Source organism: Myripristis murdjan, chromosome 22, assembly GCF_902150065.1.
Source record: "Myripristis murdjan chromosome 22, fMyrMur1.1, whole genome shotgun sequence".
NCBI lineage: Eukaryota > Metazoa > Chordata > Actinopteri > Holocentriformes > Holocentridae > Myripristis > Myripristis murdjan.
Window position 1 is genome coordinate 3,161,652 of NC_044001.1, and position 13,768 is coordinate 3,175,419.

At 41.2% G+C, this 13,768-nt stretch overlaps 1 protein-coding gene and 1 pseudogene across 2 annotated transcripts in view; both read right to left on the minus strand.

Annotated features, from left to right (window-relative positions):
- The window catches only part of arhgap5 (Rho GTPase activating protein 5), a 58,253-nt gene extending 56,628 nt beyond the window's left edge, over positions 1-1,625 (minus strand). Inside the window, exon 1 of one of the 2 annotated variants that reach the window (XM_030044090.1) lies at positions 1,393-1,625. The gene's annotated coding sequence lies outside the window, so the exon portion shown is untranslated. Of the gene's footprint in view, positions 1-1,363 lie in introns of both variants that reach the window. The other variant, XM_030044089.1, reaches the window with a different exon arrangement.
- Positions 1-13,768, minus strand: part of LOC115353980 (tripartite motif-containing protein 35-like) — a 993,629-nt pseudogene that overhangs the window by 893,429 nt on the left and 86,432 nt on the right.

Sequence of the window (13,768 nt, forward strand, 5' to 3'; positions counted from 1 at the left end):
AAGGAAAAGCTGTTTGCTTTCGAGGGGCGAGAGGAAGGACCTAATTGATTTTATTCAAAGCCAATGGCTTTCGGGCCGCGATTATTTGCACTTGCATCGCTGTCAGGTCCTTAATAGATAACTGCTTCTGACATCTGCACAGCTTAACACCGTGCAGATGTATGGCTGAGAGAGGGAGAGGGAGAAAGAGAGAGAGAGTGAGGGGAGAGAGAGAGGACTCCAGCGGGGGGCATGCTTGGCAACACCAGGCTGGCTTATTAAAAAAATCCAGAACTGTCCCTTTAAAGAGAGTTTCTGAAAGGGCAAGGGGAGAGCTGCAGTGCAAGTCGATGCAAATGGCATGCAGAGCTGCAGCGGCACAAACCCACTGACCTGCCTGCTGCTCGGCACCAAGTTAACCTGCCTCATGTCAAATGTTGTGCACCGTGGATTCCCGACGAGGCCGGCTAACGCTGGGAAAATGTTGTGGAAAATAAGGATAAAATGTGCTCCGTGACCCCCGTCGTCCCCCCCTCCCAGCGCTAACCACAGCTATTCACGTTAGCCAACTGTTTCCAGGATATTAACATTACAAACTGGCAACCCAGCAACTCTTCCACACGGACTTAACGATGCGTTCAGTAATTAAATTATCAGCAAAAGCCACGCACTTTTTGAATGCGGCATGAATGAAAGTGTGCGCTTTGAACGGGGCGTGCATTTCTCCCCAAGATTTTACTCTTAATTTATGAAGTCATGGAGAGGCATTTCCATATGGACTCGTTTCCCTGGTTCCACGGAAACGTCTTTTTTAATTCAGAAACAGCCATGTTATAAAAAAAAAAAAAAAGGTGTGAGATTTAGCAGGAAATGTGGCTTAGGAGTGAGTTTGGCCGAGGTTAATAAGTTAAGCTTTTATTAAACGCAACAGACGGTGATGTTAATGCGTCAATGCACCATGCTAGCATTCATAACCACGGGATTTTGGCACGGTGGTTGTAACTTCTCCTGTGCGGGGGGGAAAGAAAAAAAAAAAAAGAGGAAACCCGGCTCAATGATTTTTTTTTTAAGAAATGAAAAAAGACAGGAGTAAAGATAAAGATAAAGAAGAACAGTGTCATATTCACACCGCGTCTAGCTAACGTTAGCCGCGGCTAGCTTAGCATGCCAGGGGGAGAGCTAGCTAACGTTAGCCTCCTCACAATACCGCTCAAAATCACAGCTAAAACTCACGAAAAAGGGTTTAAAATCATTTCTTTAGCGCACATTTCCACGCCGCGTCTCTTTAACCCGGGTTAGGGATGTCATGCGGCCGGGTTTTAACCTGAGGAAAGAGTGCTAAATGAAGTCCCAGTTCCAGTCCCAAATACATTCCCCTACCCACCTAACATGGTCGCTCCCAGATCCACATACCACGGAAAAGAGGAGAAAGCATTTCCACGCAAAACTCCGGGTTACAGTCCACAGCGCGCCGCCGTCAGTGTCCCTCCGGCGGTGCCGAGTGCGGCCGAGGCGGAGGTCGAGTCTCTCCGTGGTCCAAAACGGCCGGTCCGCTTGTATTTTAGTGTATTTCGGTGTTATTACAGTGGTATGCGTTGTTGTAACCCGAAACCTGCTTCTCTCTTCTCTCTTCTCTCTTCTCCCTCTCTCTCTCTCTCTCTCTCTCTCTCTCTCTCTCTCTCTCTCCCCTCCCCTCTATCACTCCCAGGCAGTAATGGCGACGCTCCCTCTCTCTCTCCCACTCTGTGTCTATGGCGCTCTCCCGTTCCCTATGCGTCCATAGGTCTCTCTTCCACTCTCTCTCTCTCTCTCTCTCTCTCTCTCTCTCTCTCCATTCACTCTTTCGTTACATATGTCGCTCTCCCATTCACTCAGTCTCTCTCTCTCTCTCTCTCCATAATGCACACTATGATACTCTCTATTCTATTCTATTCTATTCTATTCCTCTCACACACACTTATTCTTTAACTGTCTGTCTCTCCATTCTAACCCTATCTCACTCTCCCCTTTAGTGTAAGTACATCTCTCTCTCTCTCTCTCTCTCTCTCTCTCTCTCCATAATGCACACTATGATACTCTCTATTCTATTCTATTCTATTCTATTCTATTCTATTCTATTCCTCTCCGCCCCACACACATACTTATTCTTTAACTATATGTCTGTCTCACTCTCCCCTTTAGTGTAAGTACATCCCTCTCTCTCTCTCTCGCGTTGCCATTCCCTATGCATCCCAAGCTCTCTCGCCCACTATTTCTTTCTACCATACAAGGACTATGTCGCTCTCCCATTAACTCTCTCTCTCTCTCTCTCTCTCTCTCTCTCTCTCTCTCACCCATTCACTCTTTCGTTCCATATGTCGCTCTCCCATTCACTGAGTCTCTCTCTCTCTCTCCATAATGCACACTATGATACTCTCTATTCTATTCTATTCTATTCTATTCCATTCTATTCCTCTCCCCCCCACACACACACATACTTATTCTTTAACTATATGTCTGTCTCTCCATTTGAACCCTATCTCACTCTCCCCTTTAGTGTAAGTACATCTCTCTCTCTCTCTCTCTCTCTTTGCCATTCCCTATGCATCCCAAGCTCTCTCGCCCACTATCTCTTTCTACCGTACAAGGACTATGTCGCTCTCCCATTAACTCACACTCTCTCTCTCTCTCTGATGCTCACACAATCTATGTCTACCTATTCTATTCTATTCTATTCTATTCTGCTCTCTTCTTCACACACATACATAGTTATTCTGTATTCTGTATGTACTGGGCATCAGGGACTGCCTCAAGGAAATTATGCTTAAAATGATAAATTATCAGTATACACCTATTCTGCATATACATCCTCTATTGTGTAGATATTCTGCAGATATATTTGATTACACACATAGTCTATGCACAGGGTCAAAGGTGAAAGAGCTATAGAAATATATTTTTGTTTTATGACTTATATAGGGTATGCATTTTTTTTTTGTTTTCTTATATTTTTGTATTGATCCTCTATTTTGTTGTTTGTGTTTGCTATTTTTTTCTTTAGATATATATTTCTCTCTCTCCTAGTGTTAAAAGGGTATATTTTGTGCTGTGTACTATTCCTGTGCAATGTCTATCTATCTATCTATCTATTCTAAACCTATGTCATTCTCCCGTTCAGTGTAAGTACATGTCTATTTCTCTCCCTCTCTCTCTCTCTCTCTCTCTCTCTCTCTTTCTCCCTTCCTCTGGCTCACACTCTCTCCCTCATTTTTTCAATTAATTTAATAAAAAAATCCTCTTTGTGGCATGAATGTTAGATGAATGACACTGCCAAAGTACAGAAACACAATTTCAAATCTCTCTCTCTCTCTTTCTCTCTCTCTCTCTCCCTCCCTCCCTCTCTCTCTCAGTGTGGGGTTGCCTGGTTGCCACAGCAGGGTGATGTAATTATGTGACTGAATTTTTTTTTGGCCCTGAAAATTGTTTAATTATGTTTAATATGCTCAAATGGCTCACTAATGTTGGAAAAAGGGGAATTTGCTCAGCGGGGAAGGTTGATTGAGGGAAAGGTGATATGTTGATGTTTCCAGAGTTTTCATATCAATGTCATCATCATCATCATCATCATCATCATCATCATCATCATAAAGTAGCCTCAGCTTCATCTGTTTAGCTATATGTGAAATCTCTCTCTCACTTGGCATAACCGATTGACACCTCAGGTCTTTTAATCTTAATCCTTAATTCATCAATAATGTCTTATTCCACTGTGTTGACTTTTCTTTAGCAATGTTTCTGTGATGCTGAAGTCAGTGTTGCTTTTATAAAGTCAGTGATACAAACAAGCACTACAGCCGTGTTCAAATATTGGTGCTGTGTGTGAGGAAAGTGTGAAAATCCTAATTTTTCTTATTTTAGCTGCTATGAGCTGTTGGTTGATAGTGGATTCCCCCATATCTGAAGTGTAAGCTTGTGTTAAAAACGTCTAAATATAACCCAGCACGACATAAAATTAAGAGAAAAATCCTCCTCCAACACTTTATTTCTGTGAACAGCGCCTAGTGGCTGAGGAATTTCACATTTCTGCCTCCCACTCAGTTGTTTGGTTTCTGTTTCTTCTGGCCAATCGCAGGCAAGGTGACATCACATCCAGGTGTTTCCAGCAGCTCCAGTTTGATCTCAGAAACTGTTTAAAACATCAGAGGAAAACATCTTGGTTTTGGTGTCGGTGCCTCACGTTCAAAGAGCGAGGCCTGCTTCTTTCTAGAGCCGCCGTTTTGCACCAACAACCGTACAGCGAGAAGATCCATCATGGAGAAGATCCATCATGGAGGAGAAGAGCCATCATGGAGGAGAAGATCCATCATGGAGGAGATCCATCATGGAGGAGAATATCCAGCGTGGAGGAGACACAGAGAGGAGCAGCACATAGACCAGAATGCCATGCAGCAACAACACAGGTTTAGTTTTATCTATCTATATTTATATGTGACTGAAAATTAGTTAACACCCATTTTCTGGTGGCGGCTGAAAGGCATTTTCGGGAATCTGGGAAATCACCATCTGAAGGAGAAGCGGATGGCAGGTTAAAGGAAAGTGGCGACACCAAAAAGGTAAATTAATCCCGGAATGAATCCTGGAATGAACTGATCAATGAACAGATTTGAAGATTTGACAGTGGAAAAGGATCTTAAGATGCGATTTTTTTAGCTGCTTAAATTACGAAAACAGACTGAACATAGTTTTTAAGAAGCGCTGAAATCAGTTCTCGTAACTGATCGATATTTCCCATAAGGACTGCTTATTTAAGCTGTGTCAAATCAATATTTTCCAAGAGCAAAGGTCTTTTATGAATACTCCCTGTCATCTTTTTTTTTTTCTTTTATCTCCTTGTCTAATCAAAACCACTGTATAAACCATACCACGAGTGTAAACTCTCTGTTAATGACAGGGTTTGTGTACACCTGCATGTATTATGAGTGTGTGTTCGTGATGAGTGTGTGTGTGTATTTGTGACTGTCTTGTGACTATGACTTCATTTATGATACTTGTGTAACAGATGGGTATGTATGGGATGCATTGTTGTCAAAGCGTTATGCTATATTATGCCCCTGGAGGGTTTTTGGGACACTCTCCCTCACATTTCCCTGTTAATTCTATTTTATATCTTTTATAAAGTTGCTTACATGTCTAAAGAAACGCACCGACCCAAACGTACTCTTCAGAAGTCTCAACACACTTCCAACACGCCTGATTTTCCGAGGTGTTTCCTTCTCCTCAGCAGTTGCGGAGGGTGGATGCGACGTTGCAGGCGGTCGCTGCTGTAAGCGACCTCTCCTGCAGGCTGTGCACCATCAGCACCTCCACATGCAATCTGCACATTTTTCACTTTCTGTCAGGCTTTCATGTTTTGTGCCTTTCTTGTTTGTAAAGCCCTGACGGGGCGTTTTCCCCTCCGCGGGTCTCAAAGTTGCGGAGCAGCGACACACTTCAGTGAGACTCAGCATGAGGGTCGACTGCAGCCCGCAGGTTAGCGACGCAGGCTTGTGATTGGCTGGTGAGAAAGCGAAGGGGTAAGGTTCTGCTTTCTGTTCAGCAACTGCAATAGCTGACGTGCCGCCGAGCAAGGCATCGCGGCCTCAGTTTGCTGCAGCGGAGCTCCTCAAATGGGAAAAAAAAAAAAATGTGTGTAAGTGTCAGAAGCACATGAAATCAGCAAAACTACACAGTCTAACACCCCAACTGTGAAATGCTGATTTCATGATGTGTTCAAGGCTAAAGTGAAGTTTGGTTCTTCCACCATGAAATGGTTTGGTTCCAGCGGCTGGAACGTGACGTTTCCAGCTAATGGGTTAGCTAACAGCTCAATTTAGCAGCTAAAGCGCTTTGGTTCAGGTTAGTTTAAGGTTTTGGTTCTGGTTAAATTAAATCACACTTCATATTTTGAGTTGGAGTTGAAGGTCAATGACTTTGCCCATTTGCCTCCCCAAGCAAATGGGCAATCTGACTTATGATGAAGTCACATGATGATGTGTTCAGTTTATTAAATATACAAGACACCATAAGTCAAGTGTTGATTAAGAAGTTTTAATGATGTAAAAAAAAATCATATAGACTGTAAAAAAAAATTGGCAGCAGGGATCTTGATCTTGGCCCCACAATGGGTTAAATAGCTGATGGAAGGTATAAATGCAGGTGAAATACAGATTTTGTTCAGTGGCTCAGTTTATTCTGCTCTGACTGAGGTGATATAATAAACCACTTTCCTGCTTCAGATTTTGAATTGATTTTGAGTTCATTCCAAGTTATTCTACATAGTTGTGAGATAAGTAACAGTGTGGACTCATCTGCCCCAAGTGGTGGTTTTTGACCACAGCAGCCTGACGTTAACCACGTTAACCATGCCCAAATTTGGACTTCCACATCCAACACAATTTTTTTCGGTGTTGAAAATCCACGAGATTTTGCGCATCAGCTTCCCTGTCACAGTCTGTAATTTAACATGTTTTTATAAACTTTTTTTTCTGCATGTTTCTCTCGATCCACTGCGTTTACTGCCGCTGCTTTCCAACCCAAGTCTTTATTTTGCTTCCGAAAAGCCAACATCACGGCACACAGTAAATAGATAGCTGGCTGTTCGATAAATGTACAACTACAGTCATTCTTCCTGCTGCTGGTTAGCAACGACCCTGTCCATTTCTTTGTCCGATCTCTCCACAATAAAAGCGTTAACAGGATCACTACAACTCAGCATAGGAGGCCAACCGCTTCACTGTTAGCTATTACACCAGTCACATTCAGGGCACAAAAAATGTACGAGGAATTGTACCGTTTCCAAATATCCAAAATTATTTTGAAGTAATGACGAAAACCTATTCATTTCTCCCATAGATGATCTGTTTTTTGATCTGAGAGTCTCAAAAATGTGAACACATCAGATTTCTGAGACCTGCTCGAGCTCCAGCTTCCACACGTACCTGTTTCCACGATGATCAACAGGTGCTCAAGTTCATGCTTTCATCCAAAATGACTGGCTTACTCACACACACAGTTTGGTGATTTTGTGTCCTCGTCTACACAACATGAATAATCCCCATCTTCCCCAAGTCCCCGGCAGCCACAGGCACAATATAAAAAAAATGGATTCAACTGTAAAGTTAATTAAAAGAGTTTGATTCATCGTTTCAGGGTGGACCAAAGGCCAGCAAAACAAAGCCAAATGTGAAGTGAGCAATATAACCAAATGACAACAACTAACCTCCCTGAATAATATAAACCTGAAAAAGTCCAACATATCCACATCTATTATAAAGAAATACACATTTTGACAGAGATTATGACCACAGTGTCGCACAGAAACAGAGGACTGATTTGCATCCTGCAGCTGAATGCTTAAGTATGCTTGCCTCTTGTTAAAAAAAAAAAAAAAAAAAAAAAAAAGAGGTCTTCATTTTCCTCCCAAGCTTTAATAAAATTCAGTGTTTGCTCAGAAGTGCCTGTTGGGAGGACGGTCAAAGGAAGAGGGTGGTGTGAGGACAAAACACTGAGGGGCGGGATTCACACACACAAAAAAAGATTAAATGATGAAAAATGATTGATAAAAGTGTAATTGAATTGATAAATTTGTTCTCATTTTGAAGACAGGCGTGCTTTTATCTGTCTTTATCTTAGTCTTTAAACACATTATCGTTTAAGAACAAATGCATCACTCAGCTACGCTTTCATCAACTGTTTTTCATAATTTATAGCCTTTTGATTATTTATTTCCCGTGAGTTCTTGTGGCGTTTGAGCTCAGGTTTGTTTTGTTCTGTGAAACCCAGGTGACAGCTAACCGAACGCCACAGAAGCAAGGCATCATGGGATATGTAGTGTCTTATTTCTTAAAGTTTTCACTTACAAATTTTCACAGTACGGCTTGAATTATGCATGATGAAGTTTAGCCTTGCTACCACTGAGGCTAGAAGATTGAATATAAATGATCATTTATTAAAATAAGCATGTTGGTCAGTATTAATGCTGTGTATCAGGTAGTGGTTTAAGTTTATTTTTTCAGTCAATCATTAAAACTTCTAAACCAACATTTGACTTGGATTTCCAACCACTACTAAAAAAAAAACATAATAATGTGTATTTAACTCTCCTGTTATGTTCAAATTTATTAACATCTTTTATGTTTGGGGTCAATTTATCCCTATTAGGCCACTATGGAAAAATATGAAAATCACCATAAAATCTCACTGATTGACCTAAAATTGGAAAGAAATATTAATTTTTTGAGTTTTACTGTTTTTTTTTTATTATTTCTAAGTACAGATTTTAGTTATTTATAACCGATGCGTACAAAGTGTGTGCAGGACATGTCATCATGTGAATTTCATGTTTACCCGGTAGTACCCATTAAATTAGGAAAAGTAATTAAATATGAAGCCAAAAAATGATATTAATCATTTATTTAGAGACGTTAAACATTGAATGGGGTCAAATTGAGCCCAAACATAATAGGACGGTTAATAAAATGAACATATCCGGTTTCATATCATGAGTAGGTTCTCAGTAACTACATTCTTTAGACTTTTTAAAAAATTTTTGCCGTGGTTACGACCCATAAGGTGAGTCTTCTCGCCTGATTCTGAGCGTGATGCTGATTGGACGAGCCAGCCGGCCTGCAGGGAGCGCTCACAAACAATCCTGCGGCTCCTGAAGCGCTGCCCTCCTCCATTACGCTGGGAGCCGTGTGAAGACAGCACATCCCTTGAAGAGAGGACAGGGCGTCCTCTCAGTCGATGGGATGTCTTCTTCAAAGCTCTCAGACCCTGCGGGGCTTTACTCTCAGCGCTCCGAGTGGGTTTTAAGGAGATTTGCCCCAAAAAAAAAAAGAAAAAAAAAAAAAAACCTAAAACTTTGTTAAGCCTCTGAACGTTACTCTTGAATGATGCGAGGAGAAGACAAGGCTGGAAACTCTCAGCCTCGCTCTGACACTGGAGCTGCTTCGCCGTGCGTCTGTGTTTTATAATATTCATCCGGCTCTAATGCAGCGGCTCCCGGGTGCTGCGGGTTATGGGGTTATGAGCAGGGCAGGAAACCGACTTCTGTGGGTCATTTTCCCTTTTTATTAAACAGCTGATAATGAAGAGAGACAGGAAAGGTCGGGGGGGAGTAAGGGCGACATGCAGCAAAGGTCGTGGTTCACATTCAAGCCCAGAATGTCACAGTCAAACCGGCTCATCTGTGCTTTAGAGCACCACAACACCAGGAAGGAACACTGTGTTTTTGTGTAGGAAAACAGCATTTATTTCTCCTCTGACCGCGTTCAAACGGCGGCCACTAAACACAGCAGACTGCACCCGATCATCCAGCCGGCTCTTTGTCGTCTTTCTGTTGTGAGCCAAAAATTCACATCACACAAACATTTATCACTTAACCCTATAAAGCCATTTGTATCATATATGATACACATTTTCAATTTCGTTTTTCGTTTAATCAATACTTGACCAAAATACTGTTGTATACCTTTGAACACTTCCCCTGTTCACCCTGGACCATACCATTGGCACTTCAAGTACATATCATATATCATACACCAGAGAGGTCGTGTAATAACATATATATATATATATATATATTTTTTTTTTTCATATTTTGTTATAGGACTAAATAAAGGGTTCAATTTCAAAAAATTGGAATTTTCTGCCAATTCTTTCATAGTTCAGGCTTTATAGGGTTAACAGATTCCTGCTGAAGAATCTCAAGATTCAAGATTCAAGATTTTTATTTGTCACATGCATAAATGTACGTGTACAGCAGCAGTGAAATGTGATGGCAACAAATTAAAAATAAAAATAAAATAGAAAGTATATATACACTCTTATATACAAGTATAAACATTAAGTGTAATGTAATATAATAAACAGGAAAAATTAATGGAATGAATAGCATATTTATAGGCGGAATGGCATATTTACAGGGGGTTTATGTACACAGTAGAAGTACTGAGAGAGGTAATACTGTATATTCACATTTTATCATCCTCCAGGCATTTATTAAGCCCCTTAAAAAAGTCTCTGTTCATCAGTATTACATATTTAGAAGTTTATTTCCATGAAAAAACTCTAAATCTTGCCCTCATTAAAAATTATGAATGAGTTATGAATATGCAAATAAGCACAGCCCCAGCACCGACTCGTAACCAGAGCTCTGTTCACACAACCAGGAAGTCCCATGTCGCAGAAATCAGGCCATGCTTGTGAACCTAACCATGAAAAAAAAAAAATGTTTTCAGCGAATAGTTCCACTTTATGTATTGTTCATTTCACTTGATCTGGACCGAAGACCCGATCCATAAGGTCTGCACAGCTTTAATTTGTTATTTACCTGTCAAGTGACTTTTTTTTCTTTAATGACAGGACTGAATATTCCTCATGCTGGTTGTGTGTATTTCAGACTCTCTGCATTCAACACTCTCTGAACTGCCTTGTCTCCTGTGGTTTATTTCCTTTATCACTCTTCCTTGAATTTATTTGTGTTTCTCGTTATTATTTTCTCATTATTTTTTATCTATTTCAGTCCTCCCGTCTCCCTCTAAAGCGCTCTGTAACCTCCGCTTTTATGTAAGGCCTGCGGTTTATTCAGCAGCCGGGTCTCAAGGCCCGACAGCCTGTTGTTACCCAACGTTTCTGCTTCCAAACACAAGAAATGGGATTCAGGGTCTGCACAGGCCGTCACTGAGGTTAATGCAAAACTACACGTTCTCACCGAGGTTAATGCAAAGTCTGGAAACTGAAATATTGAGACGCTGACTGGGTGCCTTCGGTTTAGTCAGCAAACAGGGTGCGTGGGTGGAAACGAGGTGACGAATCCAACCTGCCCACTGGTGCATCAAGGTTCACGTTTCAAACGCACCCAAATTGAGCGATGACACCGAGGGAAGACGCCGAGGCCCCCGAGGCTGACAGGCGGCTCCGAAATATGCCAATTTTGTTGCTTGATTAATATTCCAACATCATTTCCAAGACACGTTTTGACGTTTTTACCGACCCACGTTGTTTTTCGTGAGGAAACATAAACGTGTCCTGGCTCTGAATCCGCTCGGTTTTAAAGAGCAGACGTGCCTGGCGACTGAATAAAACCGTCCAGGGATCTCGGCTGATAATCCTCCATCAGCGCCTCTGTTCCAGCAGGCTTCGCCGGGCCGTCCAGGCTGCTCTATTGTGTCTGGCTGTGTGCTCAGCTGGGACGGGTATAATGCCGAAACCCAGCGGGGAGAGGCAGGAAGCTGTCTGAGTATTTATATCTCCCTCCTCTCCAACAATACGGAGCTGTGAATGTGCAAAGGCGGACAGGAATTCACGCTGACTCACTGCACACCAGCTCAAGGCTTCACTTTTAATTGCTGCTGTTCATTTCGACTTTGGTGTGTGTATATTTATAAATGCATAAATATTTACCAAGGGCATATTTTAAAAAATTTGAATCACTTTGTAAAACTGTTTTTATAAGTGCAATGCAAAAAGTTACTAGAGAATTTAATATAATTTAAATGATGCGATCTTTGCATTATTTAACAGGTTGTCAATTCTTCCTTAACCGGGCAAACTGATAAAAAAAAAAAAAAAAAAAATTACAGTTTGCTTTACACACATGCAACCTTAAAATATGTCACAATACAGTAGTGTTTCCTTTTTTGAATTTTCTGTATGCAGCTGTGGTGTTTGGGGCAATTATTCCAGTTTTGTCTCATATCTGTTGCTATTTGGGATTAAATTTAGCTTCCGGTGCTAAAAAAAATGTTTTTAATCCTCATATAATCACTACATACAAAACATATAGACTCCGCTGATTTGAATTTCAGATAATAGTGCGACTATATCACCATTTAATTTCACATTTTCTCCTGCAGTGATGTGATGTGGCTGTGCACCGCTGCTGGATGAACGCAGAGGAAATGCTGTAAAAATAAAGCTCGTTAAAGTCATTTCATTTAAAATTGAGCCGTTATTTAACCCTCATTCAAGCAAGTTGTTAAGAGCCTCTAACTCACAATAGCGGTGCAGTCGGCAGAACAAGTTAGAGACACAAAGTCGCAATTAGCTGAAGTGAAGCATCCATGAGAAATGCCACAAATTAAATGTTTTTTTTTTTTTTTTTTTTTAATTGGAAGCACTATTTCACTTCACAAGCTCATTCGGTTAATCTCATTTTCCAATTTCCTAACATCACTTCATCATTATTTAACCAGGCAAATTGATGAGAAGCTCTGTATTTATCATACCACACACACACACACACACACACACACACACACATGCACACATACTCTCTCTGATGCAGTTTCCAGTTCTTTAGTTCAGTTTCCCTGGCTCTGAGAGTGTGTGTGAGTGTTTTTGAGCGTGTGTTAACCCTGTGGTGGACGGGCGACCCATCCAGGGTGTTTCCTTGCTTTACTAATGCATGCTGGGAAAGGCTGCATGACCTTTAATAGGTAAAAGCAGGTGCGGGAAACGGACGGATGGATTCGATGTGAAATTGCACGTTTCAGAAGCTGAAGGTTAATCGAGGAGCGAGCGTGTCTCGAAACTGGACGCTGGTACGCTGCTGTTGTTGTTATCAATTTTCAAGTTAATCAGCATACACACACACACACGAGAGCTGTCTAGCAGACACACAGGTGATTCTGGTGGCAGCCCCTTGGGTCAAATACTTCACCTCAAACTCCCACAAAGTGAAAACAGTCTTCTGAGAAAAGCTCTGGCATCGTACGAGACCAAAATATCAAAAACATCTCAATAAAAACATCGCTAAACAAGGAAACATGGCACACATTGAATTCCACGGGGTTCCTAAGCAGCGTTCCCTGTTTCCTACTCATAAAGGAACAGCTGACAACATTCCCTCATTTGGGAATTTCATTTTGCAGGACAGGTACAAGATAATTAATTCACTTGTCTCCCCGTTGCCTCTTTACTCCCTGAGGAGATAACACTAACTTTAACTAGCCTGCCTCAGCTGATAATATAAATAAGTCCGAAATGTTTCTGAATTTTACAAATAAATTCATGCCACATTGATGTCATACAGGACGGAAGGTGGAGGCGGGAAAGATTCCCATTGCCATGAATTAAACGTGTTGACATTCATATAGAAAACTCAATGGGAAAGTAAAATAATCTAACATTGAATCAGAAAGTAACACTATTAATCGTGTTAATATTAATATGTTCAGTTTTACGTTGTGGTTTAAAAAAAAGCGTGATTATATGCGTGATATAAGTAGAATTCAAATGTGATTTATTTAGTTTTAACGGACGGTTGTGTTTAATCTGAGGGAGCCGCTTTCCAGATACTTGTGTTTTATTTACCACCTATAGTCAGATATATGGGAGATTTCAGTAAAATACAGGATTTCTAGCTGTATTTGCCATCTGGACGTTCGTTAACACCAACAAGTCACAAAATGGTACTGTCGGTCAGTAGCGGTTTTAGGCACGGGCGAAGCGGGCAGCCACCCGGGGCGGCTTTTTTTCATGTCACGTGGGGGGCGGCATGAGCGCAAAAAAAAAAAAAAAAAAAAAAAAAATCATCAGCGCTGCAAAGCAGTTTTCTATTACCGTATTCATCTGAATATAAGACGATATTTTTTCCACTGAAAATGCCCTGAAAAAACGCCCTCGTCTAATATTAGGGGTCTAAGCAAATACACATGTATTGTAGCTACTGTAGGTGGGCTCGCCTGATGCCGCGATTACAGGCGAATGGCCGCATTGCGCAGTCAATAATCAACCATGTTGTCTGTGTCATTGTCTGTTGTGCTGC